The 20,409-nt window shown below is 37.8% G+C and overlaps 1 protein-coding gene across 9 annotated transcripts in view; it reads right to left on the minus strand.

Annotated features, from left to right (window-relative positions):
- Positions 1-20,409, minus strand: part of RIC8B (RIC8 guanine nucleotide exchange factor B) — a 102,704-nt gene that overhangs the window by 73,424 nt on the left and 8,871 nt on the right. The window contains exon 2 of one of the 9 annotated variants that reach the window (XM_048217805.2): positions 11,547-11,614. The exons of 7 other annotated variants lie outside the window; for them this stretch is intronic. The gene's annotated coding sequence lies outside the window, so the exon portion shown is untranslated. Of the gene's footprint in view, positions 1-11,546; positions 11,615-20,409 lie in introns of those variants that run through there. One more of the 9 variants, XM_044384467.3, reaches the window with a different exon arrangement.

Below are 20,409 nucleotides of genomic sequence, written 5' to 3' on the forward strand. Positions count from 1 at the left end.
ATACAGTTTTAAAAAGTGATTTCTAAAAATATTAAAAAACTATAAGTCAAGTTTTATACACAAAAAAAGTCTTTGCTTAAAATATAGTCATCATAATTTACTATACTCTGGCAACCCAAAAGGTAAATCCTACTCAAAAGTGTCTACAGATTGGTACCAGTTCACAAACTGTTACTGGACTATGTAAGTAAGGTACACAAACTGAAATAGGTAAAAAAAAAAAAACTGAGTTTGCATTTAGAAATACTTACAGTAAAACCAACTTTGATGCGACCATCAAAGGATATGATTATTTCTTTTAATGTTTCATTTTTACTGTATTTTATGAAAGCACTAGTCTAACCACAAATTAGGGAAAAATTAACACAGACAAAAAAAACCTTGGCCCTTCACCACAAGTAATTTAAGAAGCACCGTTCCAGAAAATGCATTTTATACTGTATAAATTTTCTTCAACTCTATGACCAAAGTAGTAAAACTAACTCAGATCCCAGAGTAATGAGGGAATAATATGCTACAAATATGCTTATCTAAGATTTAGTTTAATTGCTGGGCATTGTGTTGAAAACTGATAGTTGTCCACCAAAATCCATTTTTCGCTTCTTATATAGTAAGAGAACTGTGGCAAGGCCCACGACTGCCTGGCTATACCACATTCCTCAGCTGCTCTTTATGGCCATATGACTAAGCTCTTGCCAATGGAATGTACGTGATCATATGGTATGCCATCTTTGGGTTTGGGTCTCTAAGACAGTAGGCATACCTTCTCCATTTTCTTGTCTCATTCTGTGGCCCAGAACCTGGAACTGGCAGCCCAGTTCAGGCTGGGACAACACCCAGATGGTGAAGCATAACTTGACAACTTTGAAGGAAATAGGGCAACTAAATAAATTTATGGAGCAGAGTCACCCACCTACCTAACCAGAACTGACTGATCACCTCGGAACTATTACTTGAAAAGGTAATAAAACACCAATATTCCTTAAATCACTTCTATGTTGGGGTCCCTGTGTTGCAACAGCGTAGCTTTAAACTTTAATAAAACACACCTCTGATATACGATGTCTCATCAATACCTCATACAGAACCTCTTGTACCATCATTCCATAAGTAACGGAAGTTATATTTCACCTCAATGACTAAGCAACTACCCTCTATATCTAATATCGAGAGTTAAACCAAGTTGGCCTAGTTGTGCCATGGCTGGTTTGCATCTTCACTTGTTTATCTATTTATTAATTCATCAAGAATACACCAAGTGTTTATTCAATAAATCCAAGGCAATGTCCTTGGTACTGGGTAGACAACAGCAAACTTCTAAGGAACTTAAAATTGAACAGGGGAGAATTATAAAGAAATACAAGCCATGGATTAGCGTGACAAGTGCTCTGATAGTCTAAGCCAGAATTTCTCAGCCTGAGCCCTAGAGACATTTTGGACTGGATAATTCTCTGAGGATATGTATATTATAAGATATTTAATAGCATCCTTGGCCCCCACCCACTAGATGCCATTAACACCCTCTCAGTACCACTACTCAATCACAGCAATCAAAAATGTCTCCAGAAACTGCCAAATGTCTCCTGGGGAACAAAATCACCCCGTACTGAGAATCACCGATTTAAGTGTAAAAAACTATGACAGCACAAATCTAAATCCTATGGAAGGGAAGTAGACCAATTCAGAGAAAGACTTCCTAAAGAAGTGGCATCTAAGGTGAGACCAGCAATGTACGTTCAATTCCCATTCAGTCACTTAACAAATGCTTGAACGCCTACTACATTACTGTGTTATGTGATAGGTGTACACTGGCGAACAAAACATAATTCTGTTATGTGTTATGGGGCTCACAGTTTAATGCGGAAGATAAAAAATGTAAATGTTTTAAGAAAAATGAACAGGATGGTATGATAGAAAATAATTGGAGAAAGGACCCACTTTAGACTGATATTTAAGCCAAATTCTGAAGGGGAGATGATGCTAAATGTGCAAAGAAAGAATATTGCAGGCAGAGCCTGGTGTATTTAAGGTCCTCGAAAGCCAGAGCAGATGATGTTAGTGGCAGAGTGCACTGAGACGTAACTAGAAAGTAAACTGACACCAGATCAAGTGGCATTTTATAGGCTGTGATAAGGAGATTAGACTTAAATGCTATGAAAAGTCACTAAAGGAGTTTAAGCAAAGGAGAAATACAACCCAATTAAAGATTTTAAAAAATCATACTGGTGTGGAAAATGGAGGGGAACAACTGCAGCTTCAACTAGAATGGAAACAGGAGAGAGGGAGAGAGGTGGATGGATTTGACGCATATTTTTGAGACAGAACTTGCTGTTTGTGGGGGAGAGGGAGGTTTCTGACTTGAGCAGTATGGTGCCATTTACTGAGAAGAGGATGCCTGGAGGAAAAACGAGTTTTGGAGAAAATTATGTATAGATACATTAAATTTGCAATGCCTACATAGATATCAGGTGGAAAGTTGAATGTATGTGGCTGAAGCCTTAAGCAGCCATCAGGGCTATGTCTTCTCTGTGAGTAAAGGTGTCCGGAGCTATAGGAATAGATTGCCTAGAGTAAAATATATAGAAAACAGAGGGACTAAGATAGAGGCCTGAAAAATGCCAACACTTAGAGGCTGGGAGGAGGAGAACCTGATAAAAGAGATTAAGAGCTGCAGCTAAAAGCAAGAGGAAATTTAGGAGTGTGGTGTTCTGGAAGACAAGACAGGGAAGTATTTTATAGAGGGAGTAGTCAACTGTTTCAAATGCTGATGAAAGATCAAGTAGCGTAAGGATTTGGCAATGCTAGATCACCAATGACCTTGATAAAAGCAGTTTCTGCATAGTATTTGGGAGATGAGAAAGTGCAGAGAGAAGTACATACCTTTCAATACATTTGACTATAAGGAAACAAATAGGATGGTAATAAGAGGGACTATAAGATCAAGAGAGGTTTTTTTTTTCTTTCGTTTTAAAGAGCAGATATACTAGTCCATGTTGTATGATGAAGAGACTGAAGAGTTGGAATTAATCCAGAGGGAAATGGGAAACTTATTGCAAGGTATTAAGCAGAGGGATAACATTAGTTTTGTGCTTTGGAATTATCATTCTGATGGTAATATGGAGAATGCACAAGAAAGGGAACAGAACCAGAAATGGTTAGTAAGGTGAAAAATGATGGCATGAACTAAGACAGAAATAGAAAGCTAACAGATTTTTAAGGGGTGAGGCCTGGCTGGCTCAGTTGGTAGAGCATGTGACTCTTGATCTTCGGGTCCTGAGTTCAAGCTGCACACTGAGCATAGAGCTTACTTTAAAAAAAAATGAAATCAAAGAGATTTTAAGGAAGTAGAACTCATTGAATGATTGGCAGAATGACTGGATGTCAAGACTGGAGAAGGAAGAGACAAGGAGCCTCTCAGATTTCTAACCTGGACAACTTGGTTGATAGAGGTTATCAGTCATTCAGGAGATAGGGGACCCATTTCCTAAAGCTGGCAGCAAAAAGCAAATGATATTGCTTGGTAGACATTTCTCCATAATTGTCCCACAGTGGACACCTCAAATAAAATACACCTAAACTCATTAACTAGAAGGGGTCAGATCATAAGTCCCCCATAAGTCCACCTTTCCAAAAGTCATACTCTACTACTTATTGTCACAATATCCTTGATCTGGGCCAAGAAACTTACTCTCTACTACGTCTGTGAACTTATGTGCCTTTTCTTATGTTACTTCCTGTACTTAGAATGTCTTCTTAAACCCTGACCTTCCCAATATTTTGTCTTGTATCTTCAAGGTAAATGTCATCTTTGTAATCTTTAGGAAGTAACCTCTTCTACCTCTACCAGTTTTATAGCACTTAACACACCTCTGACCTTGAATTATATTTATGGAGACTTCTTATCTCTTTCATCGCTTTGGGGGGGCAGGATTTGTCTGATATTATTTCTTTTTGTTCCACAGGTACAAAGATGCTGTCAAATATGCTGAATATAGGGGTGCCTGGGTGGCTCAGTCGTTAAGCGTCTGCCTTCGGCTCAGGTCATGATCCCAGGGTCCTGGGATCGAGCACTGCATCGGGCTCCCTGCTCAGCGGGAAACCTGCTTCTCCCTCTCCCACTCCCCCTGCTTGTGTTCCCTCTCCCTCTGTCAAATAAATAAATAAATTCTTAAAAATAAATATGCTGAATATACACATACACATATACACATACATATATACTAAGTGCTACATCTTCAAAACACTATGTGTTAAATATAGAGTAGTATGTCCAGAGAGGTCATTAAAGCTCTGGGCTTAATTCCTAGGTGCCACTTATTTATAATAAATAAGTAATAAGTTGGTCAACTTTTTAAATTTCCTTATCTGTAAAACAAGTATGATAGTACCTACTTCATAGGGTTGTTGGGAGAATTAAATGAGACACTGTGCATGTGCTGCCCTAGAATAAAATAAATACCCAATAAACGTTAACATTATAACTATAATGCATATGCCATATATAGTATTACCATAATTTAGTAAAAGGCTACATGCTGTAATAAAGAATATGACTTCTAGGGGTGCCTGGGTGGCTCAGTCGGTTAAGTGTTTGACTCTTGATTTCGGCTCAGGTCATGACCTCAGGGTCATGAGATCCAGCCCAACATTGGGCTCCATCCTGGGTGTGGAGCCTGCTTAAGATTCTCTCTCTCCCTCTCCCTCTGCATCCCACCCACACACACCCCCACCCCTGCCGGCTCATGTGAGCACTCTCTCTTTAAAAAAAAAAAAAAAAAAAAAAGAATATGATTTATGACTTCCAGAGTCAGTCTTCATTTTGCCATTGTTTTTACCTGTGAGATCTGGGCAAGTTACTTGGTTTTTCTGAGCTTCAATTTCATTATGTGTAAAATGGGGATAATACACATTACAGTGTTGTTTTAGTAAATGAGATGATGGTACACAGTAAGAGCTAAAATTGTACACTTCTAAGAAGAAGACCTATAATTAAAGATCTCAGCCAACAGCAGTATCTTGAAGAAGGCTTGTTTTTCTGATTGAAATAATAAGCCTATATGTAGATTTGACATGTAATTTTCTCTCTAACATCAGTACTTATTGAAAGGAGTTAATGAGCTGAGACTTTAAAAAATCTTTACTATTAGTTGGGAAATACAGGTAAAGATTTATAGACTGGTTTAGAATAAAAATGAGCCAATGATCAAATAACTAAACCAAAATGAAACAACAGTGAACAGAGTAAGTGAACATTGCCAAAGACATGGACTAATGTCTGTTTTATTTATAAGAAATAGGAAAATGTAATAACTTTCCAGTTCAAGCTGGAAAGAGGGGCAGGGTATACACACAGCACAGGCACTGAGTTCAACTTGGCAGTAACCCTATGATAACTACAGGCCAGAAAACAGCTTAAGAGCCAAACAAAATGAGTGTAATTGACAGAATCAGAATATTAAGAGTTAGAAGGGGTTATAGTGACTACTTAATATTAGCAAACATTAGCAGTGCAAAAGTTTCTATAAAAAAGTGGATATTGGGGAGAATAAGTCTGAGAAACTTATAAAGCTTACTAAAGTATTAAAGACTGTCAGAGTACTATGGAAAAGAAACCTGTTTAATTTTTAAAAACGGATGCTTCCTTTATTTGTTTGACCACAGAATCCTTTTAAAAAATAATACCTAATATACTCAGGACTAGCAAATATTTCTTTTATTTTACAGATACGAAAACTCTGAGGGAGGCTACATTGTTTGCTTAATGCAGCTCAGAAAGCTACAATGGGAAAGGGGGCTCAGATTCTTACCTCTCAGTCCTACTCTCTACTCATTCTACTGGTATCTGATGATATATAAGAAAATAAAGCAAAAGTGGGTGTTCCAACATTCAAAGCAATTCTGGGTTAAGCTAGGCCTATGAAAGGAATTATTGAGGACTGATTTTTTTTTCTCCTTCAATAAACAGACTTAAGTCCTTAAACATGGTTCTATTTATTATCATGTTTTTATTATTATTTAATGTCTCTGCTCTTCTATTTTCATGGTAGTGAATACCTATTCTTAGAGTCTACTACTTTCTCTTTAGTAAGAATGGACTCCCGCCCACCCACTTTTTGTCCATTATGTCCACAACATTAACCATATGCTTGATTTATGCTCTCACTCCAACCAGTGCTCCTATAGTGACGGGATAGGACCCTGCTCTTAAAATAGACTATGCACATTCATCTGGGAGATGTGGCAGAGTGCCAAGGATACTTAAAGTCACAGGACAATCCTAGTACATCCTCTTTAACCACTGGTTTACTAAAAGATTTAGTGGGGGCAGGGTGGGGAAGAATTTCTATATGAAAATAAACACATACATTAAAACTCACAATATAAAAAGTCACATGAATTTTTAAGATTAAAAAGGAAGCTATGAAAGCAATATTGTAGCTAAGGCAGGATCCGTTGGATGACACCTCCCTGGCCTCTCAAGGTTGTGCCTACTCTCTGCTCTGATGGATGTCACTGGATATATATTCCACAGGGATCTAATTTTAGTTCATAACTGGAGTTGAAGGTCAGCCACCTAAATCTGATAGTTCTAAACTTTTGCCCTCTGTGTACAGCACACGTGAGCGTGTGAGTGTATGTGTGCATGGGAAAGAGTGGGAAAGAGAGAGAGAGGTATTAAATCCTAAAATAAGCTTACTATAATTAACAGTTGGAACAGTGCTGCCAGTTCTACAAGACAGACCTATTAAAAATTTGTATTTTACAAAAATATTAAACAATCACTGACTCACTGCCAGAATTCTAAACTGTACTTTTAATAAAGGTTGGAGAAAGGATTCTGAAGGTCAAATTTGGAATTTCTTTATAAAAAACTAAAGAGAAATTTTCTAAATGAATATTCCTGCAGCTGCGTCCATTTGATATTTAGCTTAATATTTTATTTGTGCTCTTGTGTTTTTTTTTTTTTTCCTGCTTGTAGTATGGGAGGCGATGGTAATTCTCACTTTTTATGTAATGGATACTGTGCTTGTGAGTAAGGTTTTATCTCACTTCCTAAATTTCACCTCTAGTTTCCCATACTACACATGTACACTCTTCAGTAAGACAATCCTTCTGGCTATGTTTTATACCATGGTAATCCTGCCAGAAAGACTGAAAAGAGTGCAGAGGAACAACAATTACATAAGTTTGGCTCAAGTTTTTTTTGCTAATTAGCAATCCTGAGAAAGACACGTTGCATCATCAAGAGTTCATTAAGGGATAGGAAAGACCGCTTAGGTGTAAATGGAAACACAAAATCAATCAGCTGCCCATCCTTTCTTGACTGAGGGCAGAAATGGGCATGTCAAACTTTTACTTAGAGTCTTTACTTAAGAGTCTTTTTATTTTTCAGAAAGCCCTTTTCTCCACTACCTATGTAAAACGTATTTTAGTATTTTAATATACTGGCAAATACAAAAGTATTATCATTTGTTGCTTATTAAAATTTATCAAATAAGGGTCGTTATCTCATTTAATTGTCAGTGATTTCTTAGCACAGCTGTAGTTTGATTATGCAGTGTACTAACAGGGCTGGAAGATGGACACTGTCACAACATATACTTCATAGCTTAGTGGCTAATACAGATCATGGTCCCATGGATCTCTACAGCTCCTTTGCCTTTTTCAGTTTACCAAAGTCTTTTCCTATATAGTCTCTTTAGGATTTTCTTGCTTTGTGCCCAATGCCATCTACCCCACAACACTGAACTATTCACTCTGTACTAATTACTCTATCTCTGAATCCCTGGTTCTCAGCTGTAATGGCCGAGGTATGTACAGAAGATAGTCAGGGGTGCTCTGATGGTAAGCTGATGTTATGGACTTAATGTTTGTGCCCCCATTATATCCGTATGTTGAAGCCCTAACCCCTAGTGTGTTGGTATTTAGAGATGGGGCTTTGGGGAGATAATTATGGTTAGATGAGGTCATTAGGGAGGGGCCCTGGTCCAATGGAATTAGTGTCTTTATAAGAAGAAACACTAGAGAGCTAGCTCACTCACACTCTCCCCCCACCCCTCTCTGCACAAAGAGGTCATGTGAGCACACAGTGAGATGGCAGCCACCTATAAGCCAAGAGAAAAGGCCTCAGGATGAAACCTACTGCTGGCATTCTGATCTTAGACTTCCTACGGCTTCCAAAACTGTGAGACATAAATTTCTGTTGTTTAAGCAAGCCACCCAGTCTACGGTATTCTGTTAATGGCAGCGAGAACAGACTGAAATAGCTGAGAAGAGGGACAAGAAGGAAGTTAAGGTGTCCCAATGAGACAGCTGTGAGATTTTAGAGATCCTTAAAGGCACATGAAGACACTAGTGATGTATCAGAAAAAGCACAGAACAGAGTATTTGGTTTCTCTCTAGTCCCTAGTACTACTATTTTCTGAACCTGGATCTGGAGCAATTTTCTTAATCTATCTAAAGCTAAATTTCCTCATGTGTAAGATAGAAATGTATCTGCATCACAGAGTTACTGTCATTAGTTAATATAGATAGCATCTAAGAAAACACATTGTAAGATGTAATTCCCCTTATATGTTACTTACTGGGAAACAGTACAATTGAAATGAAGAAAGCACCTGGCTTCAAGCACTAGCTCTGCCCTTGTGGCTATGTGATCTTAGGCAAATTTCTTTTTTTTTTTTTTTTTAAAGATTTTATTTATTTATTCGACAGAGATAGAGACAGCCAGTGAGAGAGGGAACACAAGCAGGGGGAGTGGGAGAAGAAGAAGCAGGCTCATAGCGGAGGAGCCTGATGTGGGGCTCGATCCCAGAACAGTGGGATCACGCCCTGAGCCGAAGGCAGAGGCTTAACCGCTGTGCCACCCAGGCTCTTAGGCAAATTTCTTAAATTCACTTGTGCCTCTAAAAATAGGAATAACATCTAGGGCTTATAAATATTAAATGAGATCATATATTTAAAAATCTTTAGCTTGAGGTAGAATAGAGGCTAATGCACCTTACATCATAAAGACGGCCAGATGGACACACAGTTTAAGAAACAATAACAGGCATACTCTACACAGGCACAATATGGCTAGGAAATTTTTATCTGTATTTGTCTTTTAATGGCAAAGCCACTTGAAAAAGGAAAATGCTGATGTAATAAACATAACATTGCAATTATGTATTAATTTGGCAATTCAATGGTGTTCACTTGGGATCTATAGTGTCCATTACTGAGCACTTGCGTACTCGGCCCCCATATAGGCACACAACTCAAAATGTTCCCAACTTAAAATTCAAGTACATGCAAATTATTTAAGCAAAATAAATTCTAAGTGACAAGAAGTCTATCTTGGGTTGGGAAGCTAAAAAGCCCATGACTCAAGTTGTTTATATATTAGGAAGACTGAACATGTGTAAAATGAATGAATAAGGAATGTAAGCGTATTTCAATGTATAGCAATTTAAGCTGTGTATTAAGAGACTGAAGGAATGAAATATACAGAATTCAGCCAGACAGAGAAAGCTTCTTGATAAATAGGAGTGTTAGGCAATAAGTGGGCAAAAAATGGTACAGATGGTGTGGCAAAAAGGAGGTAGGAAGACAAACCAGTGGACAAAGGTAGAGATAGAGAGGGATATGGGTAAAGTAGGGGGATCAACCAAAGCAGATTTAGAGTTCATATAAGTAAAAGCTTTCTAACGATTAAAGCTATCTGACAGCAGAGTGGCTGCTGTGAGCTTCCTGTTACTGAAAGTATTCAGAGTGTGATGACCCTTGGTGCAAGATACCTTAGAAGGAATCAGTACTGGAAGATATTCTGGGTCCGTTACTACACTGTGAGTTCCATGAGGAGGAGCCCTGCAAATATGATCACTGAAGGCAGAAAAGGAGACAGAGGACCTGGGTTGAGTCTTAGCTCTTCCATTCACTGTGGCTTTGGGCAAATCAACTTCTCAATTTTTCATCTATAAATGGGGAAGTTGGGAATACTGGAGATGCCTGTTTAGTCAGTAACTCTTTCAGGCGCCTAAGAATTTTTAATTAGTCAAAGATAGACATACATGTTTTCCTTTTTCCTTAGTACACAATCAAACTTTGTAAGGACAAAAAGAGCTAACTGCTAAGAAAAAGAAACTTTACATTTTTGGCAAGAAAAAAAAATCTGCAGTATGCCTAACTCCTTATGATCAAGTACTACACGGCTTAAGAGGAGAGCTGACGCTACATACTATCCTATCCAGTCACACTGTAAAGCATGCTCTTCTGTTTCCTGTCAATGTTGATAATTAGCTCAGTGTCAAAGCTTTGTTTATGTTCTGCATCAAGTTTCAAATTTTAGAAGTCTAAAATCAGAAAATGAATAGAATCAATTCCTAAGCTATACAATAGGTCAATTCAATTATTAATGACTGGCAGTATGGTGTAGCACATGGGCTGTGGAGCCAGACTGCCTAGGCTTGGATCATGGCCTCCCACTTCACTAGTTTAGGCAAGTAATTTCCTGTGTGCCTTAGTTTCCTCATCTGCAAAGCAAAATAACAGTACCTACTTTATAGCCTGGTTGTGAGGATTAAACATGTTAATATTCATACATTCATACACTGCTTAGAATGATGATGGACATGTAGTGTATGTTACCTACTCCTATTTAATAACAAGCTTTATTGAGATATAATTCACATATCATAGAATTTACCCTGTGAAAAGTTTACGATGCACTGGTTTTCAGTTCACACATGCACGACCATCATCATCACTGTATCATTTTAGAACATTCTCATTACCAAAAAAGAAATCCAATAGGCAGAAGTTAACTCCCCATTCCCCACTCTCTCTAGCCCCTATGCAACAACTAATCAACTTTGTTACTACAGATCTGCCCATTTTAGACATTTCGTATAAATGGAATCATACATTATGTAATCTTCGTGTCTGGCTTCTTTCACTTAGTATAATGTTTTCAAAGTTTATCCATGTTGTAGCACTTATCAATTACTTTTTTCTTGGCTAAATAATATTTTATTGTATGGTTAACACTTTTTGTTTATCCATTCACAAGTTGACAGACATTTGGGTTGTTTCTACCTTTTGGCTATTATGAATAATGCTGCTGTAAACATTCACATACAAGTTTTTGCATGGACATATATCTTCGTTTCTTTTATGTAGATACCTAGGAGTACAATTGTTGAGTTTAACCTTTTGAGAAACTGCCAGACTGTTTTCTAAAATGGCTGCACAATTTTATATTCTCACCAGTAAGTTATGAGGGTTCTGATTTCTCCATGTCCTTTCCAACACTTGTTATTATCGTTTTTTGTTTTTTGTTTTTTTTTTTTTTTAATTCTAGCCACAGTCAGTGTGAACTGGAATCTCACTGTGGCTTTGACGTGCATTTCCCTGGTGATTAATGATGTCAAGTTACCATTTTGATCATGTGTTTATTGGCCAACTGTATACCTTTGGGAAAACGTCTATTTAGATCCTTTGCCCATTTTCGAATTGGGTTGTCTTTTTATTGAGCTCTTTATGTAGTTTATATACAAGTCTCTTACCAGACATATGATTTGAAAGTACCATCTTCCATCTTGTGGGTTGTCTTTCCATTTTCTTAACAGTGTCCCTAGAGGCAGAAATTAACTTTGATGAAGTCCAATTTATCTTTTTTTTCTTTTGTTGCTTGTTCTTTTGGGATAACATCTAAAAATTCATTGCCAAATTCTGGGTTATGAAGATTTATCTCTGTTTTCTTCTAAGAGTTTTATGGGTTTAGCTCTTACATTTGGGTCTAATCCGTTAACTTTTGTATATGGTATGAGGTAAAAGTTTAACTTCATTCTTTCAATGGGACTATCTAGCTGTCACAGCACCACTTGTTAAATGACTGTTCTTTCCCCATTGAATGGTCTTGGCGTCCTTGTCAAAAATTAGTTGACCAGGGACACATGGGTTTATTTCTGGACTCTCGATACTCTTTCACTGATCTACATGTAAATACATATATTTATATTTAATCTATCCTCATGCCAATACCACACCATCTTGAATATTGTTGCTTGGTAGTACATTTTGAAATCGGGAATTGTGAGCCAAGTTTGTTCAAGATTGTTCTGACTATTCTGCATCCCTTTCAGTTATGAATCTTAGAATTGTCTTGTCAATTTCTACAAAGAAGCTACCTAGAATTCTAAAAGGTAATTCATTAAATCTGTAGATCAATATGGGAAGTACTGCCATTTTAACAAAAGTCAGTCTTCCAATCCGTGGACATGAAATGTCTTTCCATTTATTAGATTTTATTTAATTTCTTTCAACAACATTTTGTGGTTTTCCTAAAAATTGAGTTATTTCCCGAGTCTAAGTTTTCTTGGTTCTTCCTCAAGGGCTTATTTGGTCATTTTTCTCTTGCTGCTTTCAAGATTTTCTCCTTGTCTTTGGCTTTTAGCATTTTACTAATGATGTATTTGTTTGTGGATCTCTGACTTTATCCTACTCAGAATTATTAAGCTTCCTGGATGTGTAGGTTGTTTTCCAATAGATTTGGGAAATTTTTAGCCATCACTTCTTTCAATATTTGTTCTTCATTCTCTCTCTCCTCTCCTTCTGATATTCCCATTATATATATATATATATCTGTTGGCATTAATGTTGTCCCATATTTGAGTCTTTCTTTACTTTTATTCTTTTTCTCTGTTCTTTACCTTGTATACTCTCTCTTGATCTATCGTCAAGTGTGTTTATTCTTTCTTCTGCCAGTTTCAACCTAATGTTGAGTTCCTTTAGTGAATTTTTATTTCAGTTACTGTACTTTATTATACCTTTCAACTCCACAATTTCCATTTGGTTCTTCTCTTTCCCTCTAACGATTTCTTTGTACTGATATTCTTCATTTGATGTGTGTCATTTGTGTCATCAACCCTTGCATTACTTTTTAAATTATGGCTTCCTTTAGTTCTCTGAATATAATTATAATGGCTACTTTGAAGTCTTTGTCTATTAAACCGGACAGCTGGTCATTCTCACAGTTTCTGTCACCTGCTTTTCCCCCAGTGTATAGGTCATTCTTTCCGGTTTCTTCATGTCTCATATTTTTTTTTTTTTTGAAACTGGATGTTTTATGTAACATATAGTAGCAACACCAGACACTGCATCTACCCTCTAAGACTTGCTATTGTTATTTGCTCAGTAACTGCATGAGTTATTTTAGTTAAGTATATTCTCCCTCTCCCTCTCTACAGATGTTGCTCCTCAGGGGGCTCACCCTCAGTTATGCCACAGTCATCCTAAAATGACAGTGGCTTTGGCTGGCCCCTCTTTGACCTTCTCTTTCCCTGACCACGCCCAGCTGTTAAGTTCCACTAACTACCAGCTGATTGATCTATTGTCTTCAACAATGTCCTGGGCATAAATTGCTCCACAAACTGAACCAATCTATTAGGGCTCCTTTGAAGGAATAGTCCCTGAGGTCAGTATTTAGGATTTGTTCTAACCACAGAAGGGTTCCTCCCAGCTGCCTCTTTCCCCTTTTCTCTCTAGCAAACTAGCCAGTCTTCTGGTTAGCCTGAATCTCCAATGACTATCAATCTCCCTCCAGTTCCTTTCACCACAACCTGCACCCTCGGGCATGCACTTCACACTCTGTTGCAAATGATGTTGGTTCCTTTTGGGAGAGATTCAGAGATCTCTGCTATAAGGTTTGCTTGTTCCTCTGGGCACAATTTGAGCTCTGGGGACAAAGACAATGCCATGCTTCTCTCTGGGTGATACCGCCTTGAGAGCCTGCTGAGGGGACAGAAGAACAGCAGCTCCAGCTATCCTCAGCTTGCCTCTCCCAGAGTAGAATCTGCATCCCAGAGGCCAGGGCGAGGGCAATTGGGGCTCCTCTATTTTCCATGGTGCCATATCCATGGTAGAGCCTCTGTCCCGTGGTGGTGGTGGTGGGGGGGGGGGTGCTGAGTGAAAGGACGGGGACTCCACCTCTCAGCTGCACTCTCCAAGAATTTAGTCTCAGCAACAGGTAGCTGGGGCAGGATGAGAAATGCTGATCTGGGAAGACAGCTTTCCACCTGACAACTGAGGAAAGAGAGAGCTCTATGTTCTTGAATGCAGCAGTATGGAGAACAGTTTCCATCTCACTCAGCTAATGGGGGGAGGGAGCAGGTCTCAGTTCAAATACCATAGACTTTCACTTTTCTTACTGCGTTTTAGTATATTTTCTTGAACAAGTATTTCTTCATTGACTGTATGCTCTTAGGACTATTTCCACAGACTTTAAATAACTGTTTTTTAAAAATAATTTTCACCATGGTGCACTGGGTGTTATACACAACTAATGAATCATCGAACTTTACATAAAAAACCAGGGATGTACTGTATGGTGACTAACATAATAAAAAATATTATTATTAAAAAAAAGAAAAAAATAATAATTTTCACCAGTTTGAGTGGGGAGCAGGTCTGTAGAACTCTTCATACTTGTCATGACTGGAAGTGGAACTTCTTGATGAGTTTTCTTTACTTTTTTTTTTGTATGAGAAAATGAATCTGGAACTCTAAAGTACAAATTGGAGATACTATTCTTATTATTCTGAGAAAGAAATCCTAAAAAGTAATCCAAAGACGATATATGGGCTGCCATATCTACGGACTGCTAAGTCAGAAGAGCTGTCATATTCTTTCTCCCTAAGGTTTGTCTTTCAATGCCTTTACAAACATCCAAAGTAAAAAATGGAGTCTGAAATGAAATTTAAATTATTTTGAACTACTATGAGGCAGTCACCTTGGCCTATGATACAATCAGCCCTTCTAAGTCAAGTTTTATGCCAGATCCCAGCTGGACAGGAACTTTAAAAAGTAAAAGGTTTAGGATGCTTGTGTGTGTGTGTGTGTGTGTGTGTGTGTGCGCGCGCGCGCGTGCACGTGTGTTTTAAAGAAATCAAGATGTTGAAAATGATTATCTTTAAAGTTATTGTCTTCTAAACAAGAGCTGTACTTGCATCATGTGTCAAAGTATTCCCTAAGGTGAGACATCAAATAAAATTTGAGTCAAATTTGCAAGGCAATATAAAGCTCATTCTGTTTTAGCAAGAACTGGAGTTTAACAATTTCAAATAACAAAAATAAGTGTAAAGGGCTTTCAGAACAAGCATCATGCCTTAAGTTATTCCTAAGCATGGATTCACAGTATAGAATCGATGGTTCTGTCTTGGCACATTTTCCTTAGGGGAATCTAATATGGAAATTTACCCATTCATATTCTAGAGTCCACAATGGCAATCTTCAGTATGCCTCTGTAGCTGATAAAGTGCCAAACCACACACCACAGGCAAATAGCCAATTTAGCAACTAAGGTCTAACACAGGACTTGGCACACAGGAATTACTGAAAAAATATTTGTGGACTACAGAGATCTCTACTAATATGCCAAGTACATTCAAGTCTGGGGGGTGAAAGTAAAAAGAAGAAAATTTCAAATGGTAGAATGAACTTTCATGTTCATATAAATTTATTTCACCTCATAAACCAGCTCCACAAGTAATATTATTTCCAAACCAGTAATATTTTTTATGTTCCCTTCAAAAGGCATATGTAAGATAATCAAGAAGGCTCAATTTTAGAGAAAATAAATGATGAAAAAAAAGTACCGGTCTTTGCTTATGCCTCTAATCACACTACTACAGAAGAATAGAATATATAGCATATGTTATATAATTATCATATTCTAATTCATAATCTACTGAAATTTTCTATTTAAATATAGAAAAGAGAAAGATATCATCTACAGTAATAATATTCAGATAGCCACTATTTAGTAAATTTCCTTACATTTTTCTTTCCTTTTTTTTTTTTAAGATTTTATTTATTTATTTGACAGAGAGAGACAGCGAGAGAGGGAACACAGCAAGGGGAGTATGAGAAGGAGAAGCAGGCTTCCTGTGGAGCAGGGAGCCCGATGCAGGGCTCGATCACAGGACCCTGGGATCATGATCCGAGCTGAAAGCAGACGCTTAACGGCTGAGCCACCCAGGTGCCCCTACATTTTTCTTTGTATAGTTATTACTTTTACATGATTATGATCATACCGTATGAATACTTTTGTAGCCATTTTTTCCAGTAAACATTACATTGAGATTCTGCAGTATAATTAAGAGAATACCAAATTCAAAGTCAAACAATATATGCAAGTCATAGGAATTCTGGCCTCCACTCAATATCCAAGTTCCCTCCATTTATTTAATAGGTGTTTACTATAGGTGCCTATTTTCTGCCACATGGGGGGCTGAAATATATAAAGAAAACTAAGCCAGAGTTCTTGTTCTTCAAGAGCTCTCAACTCAGCAATTACCCTCTGTCTTTATAAAAAATGGGCTTATGTGAGTTAAAAGGTAATGAGATAAATGCTCAAAATTTGGCTATTTTTAACCTCACTCTTTTGAGGAAAATCGCTATGGACATGAAGATTTAGCTCAGACAACGACTGAAGTTTTCCACATTTGATATGGCTGTATCCTTATCTTACAGGTGAAAGAACTACAATTCTTTTACTCAGTTTATGACACGTATTTTTCAACATTTATTGCAATTAGTACTCTTTATTGGTCTTGAGATCAGTTGTGTTTTAGAAGCCAATTTAAGAGATTTCATTTCCTCAAGATGTAAATTTTCAGATTATTCATCATATTTCCCCCCCATGCTACCTGTTTGCATGATGTATTTGTTTATGTGCAGGTAAACAATCACAGCCTAGAGGTAGAGGATGTAAGGCAAATGCTTCAAAGCACAGGTGCTTATATCTAACTACACAATGATCCACATGCACCTGGAACTATTTGCATTACATGCAAAATATAACAGTTGTATCTGACTTTACTTCTGTAGAAAAACTTAAGCCCTCCTTGTTGGTAATTTCCTTTGCTACTTTCCAATTAAGTCTAGTTGCCTAAATGGTGTCTCAAGGAATGAAATAAGAGATAAAACAAGTAGTGAGTCATAATTTCAAAACCTCTGAAATATACCTCAAGTGATAATGAGTGGCAACTATGGAGCACCAAGCAGTGGCGGAGCTGCACATAACAGAAAATCCATTCTCTATTTGAGGATCTGCCACTTAACTAGTCATGCAAGTGTTAGCAAGTGGTCATCAACGTGAGCCTCAGCTTTCTTATCCATAAAATAGGGTTGGCGATATTCTCACTATACTTACAGCATTACTGGACTACTGTTGCAACGCAAATCTTTGTAAAAATGCAAAACACTACCTAAGTGTTGGGAATTAGGTCTAAGGATCATTAATTTATAACCACTTCTAAAAAGCTCAGTATCATCAAGTTTTATTTTTTGAAAGGTTGTCTGTTCCTTTACATTTACTTCCATGTTGTCATAAAAGTTTTTAGAAGAAAGGTATTGTGTTTTTCAGAAAGATAGCCCCTCTAGTTTATTGCTGTTACCAAGGAGCTGCTGGCAAAAGGCTCCAGAGACATGTTTAGGAAAGAGAAAAAGAGAACTAGGGCAGCAAAATAAATTGGACAGTAACATGAGTTCCTCTTATTTTCAGTCTGGGTTTAATGTGGAGACATGCCTACTATTCTACATCTCCCTACACAGAGAACCTAAAATGCTGTTAGGATGTAGATCCTTTAGAGCATTCCAATAGTTTTAGGGCCTTAGGCATGAAAGAGTCACTAATGATTTTAACTCTTGGAGACTAAAATGATTTTGTTTGCCTATGTTTTTCCATTAATAAGACAGCTAGCTAGGTCCCTAATTGCATATGTTTATATCAGACCTCTCAGGAAGCAAGAATCTACCTACTATCACTGAAAATAACACCAGTGCAGGAGCCTCTGTCTCCAAAGATCTAGCAGGCAGTAAAAGACAGTACTTTGATATGTTAGGTTTTGCTACTGTCCTATAGAAAATACACATACTTTATTAACAACTGAGTGGGGAGTTATTCTCCCTCAACTGAAGCTTATATGGAGTGGAGGGAATCTCTGTCTTAATGTACTTATTTTGACCAGTAAAAGTACTATCAGATTCTAGTATCAGTCCCAAGGCACCATGAATCAACAGATACATATAGATTCTCTCAAGTAAAATAAAAATAGCAGCTGCCTCCCCAGCCTGAATACCTATCATAAGTGTGTCAAATTATTCTTTTTAACACCTTGCTCCTTCTTTTTTTCACTTAACTCTCTCTCCCCTTATCACATACCTGTCTCTCTCCCTCTCCTCCTCCCCTTCTCTCTCTCTTTACTATGTCATAGTATTCCAGTAGGTAGATGGACCCTAGTTTCTTCAAATACTCCCTAATTGTTGGACACTTGTTTCTAATCTTTTGCTATTATGTACAATCTTCAATGAATAACTATGTTTACTTGGGTTGAACCTATCCACAGAATAGATTTCTAAAAGTGACGTTGCTTGGTCAAAGGGCAAAATGCATCTGTAATTTTGGTAGAAAGCGCCAGTTTCTGTTATATAGAGATTGTGCCATTTTGTACTCCCACCAAATGTGTAAGTACTTATTTCCTGAAGATCATTTATAAAAATACACATGCCTGGATTCCACGCCCCCCCCCCCAAATTCTGACTCAGTAGATAAGGGGTCAGGCCTAAGGAGGCCTATCTTGAAAAGGCTCCCCAAACAGCATATCCCTAGTTGAGAATTCATTCTACAAGGTACTCTAGTCTTATTTACATTGCTCGCATACAAAAGAAAATCAGACTTAAACCTCTACCCTTCACAATTTATACCCCATGTCACTCATTCAATAAATATGTTTTGAGTACCTATCATGTGCTGGTCATTCTAGATATCGAGGATATAAAGATAAATAATTGTATCTATCATTGGAGTTTGCAGGGTCTATCAATGAGAGACATCAATATATAATTAAGAGACAATGTACAAGCATAATGTCAGAGATTTACGTAGAATTTTATGGGAATACTGAAGAGGGGCACTTCACCCTGACAGAATGCCAGAGGAGGCTTCCTGAAGGAGGTTCTCCTGGGAGTAGGAATTAACCAGGTGAAAAGAAGAAGGGTACACACGAAGGAGAGGGCATTCTAGGTAGAAAACAACACATGCAAAGTTAGGAAGAAAGAGACAGAAGAGAATGTGGATGTGTATGCAGCTGGGAATATTTCGCATTGCTAAAGCATAAAATACAATAGAATAGTATGCAATAAACTACAAAAGTGGACAGAGATCAGATCACTGGACATGTATTATATCATGTTAAAATGCTTGACCTTATTCTACAGGCAAAGAAAGTCACTCAGAAGTCTTAAAGTTGGGAGTGACATGGTCATATTGTTGTTTTAGAATTATGGACAATGGACTGAAAGGGCACATGGCTGGAAAAAGTAAGAACAGTCAGGAAACTGGTACAGTAACTCAGGCGAAGGCTTGAATTACGGCAGGAATTAAGGAGAGAACGGACTGAAGGAGTCTTAAGAGGTAAAATGAGCAAAATGGAGACATTATATGGGAGTGGAGGTAAATAAAAGGATGATTTCAATGTATTATCAAACCATTCCCAGCAAAGCACTGGATTTAAGCTATTTTTTCAGCAGCAGTGATAGGTTTACACTGGTTCAGTCAGATTCTCTCACTTGGTCTTGATATTTGTATGGCCAGGGATAGGTGTATGGGGCCCAGCAAAATGCTCAGGGGGGACTGGTGAGCTCCTCCTTTAGCATCATGCTCTAATCCGCTAAGTAAAACCACAGGCAACCCCAACAGGCAAACATAACATTACATGGTCTTATCTCTGATGCACGCTTTCTTCTCTTAAATTTATTTTTATTTTTAAATTGTTTTTAGAGAGAGGGGGAGAAAAATCTTAAGCAGGCTCTATGCCCAGCGTGCACATCAACGCAGGGCTCAATCTCATGACCCTGAGACCATGACCTGAGCCAAAATCAAGAGACAGGCACTTAACTGATTGAGACACCCAGGCACCCCTCTGATGCACCCTTTCTTATAATAACTTCTCTACTGGTGAGGTTCCTGACTCCATTCTTCTCTATGTCTGAAGTCAGTGACCAAAACAATTGCTGACAATATAAAGAACTGCCAGTACAGGGAACAGTGTGTGGTTGAGGGCCAGCAGCATGGACAGCTGCTTTCCTAAAACTTAACCCAAAGCCAAGCTTCACAGTATTAGCAATGCATTTTGGGCAGCCTACAGTTCTGCCACCAAATAAAGTCAATCTCTAGAGGTGAAAAGATATGGGGAGAGTCCCCTCTGAACACCCCATTCCCCTGATTTATGCAAGTATAATGGTCTTGTGAGGACGGAACAGGAGAAAGTTGGGTGTAATCCATACTAACCCTTGTACTTGTCTTCTTCTCAGAGTTCCTAAAAACAAACTGAAAGGAAACCAAAAACTAAACAATCATCAGATGAA

The sequence above is a fragment of the Ursus arctos genome, unplaced genomic scaffold (assembly GCF_023065955.2).
Source record: "Ursus arctos isolate Adak ecotype North America unplaced genomic scaffold, UrsArc2.0 scaffold_21, whole genome shotgun sequence".
NCBI classification, from domain to species: Eukaryota; Metazoa; Chordata; class Mammalia; order Carnivora; family Ursidae; genus Ursus; species Ursus arctos.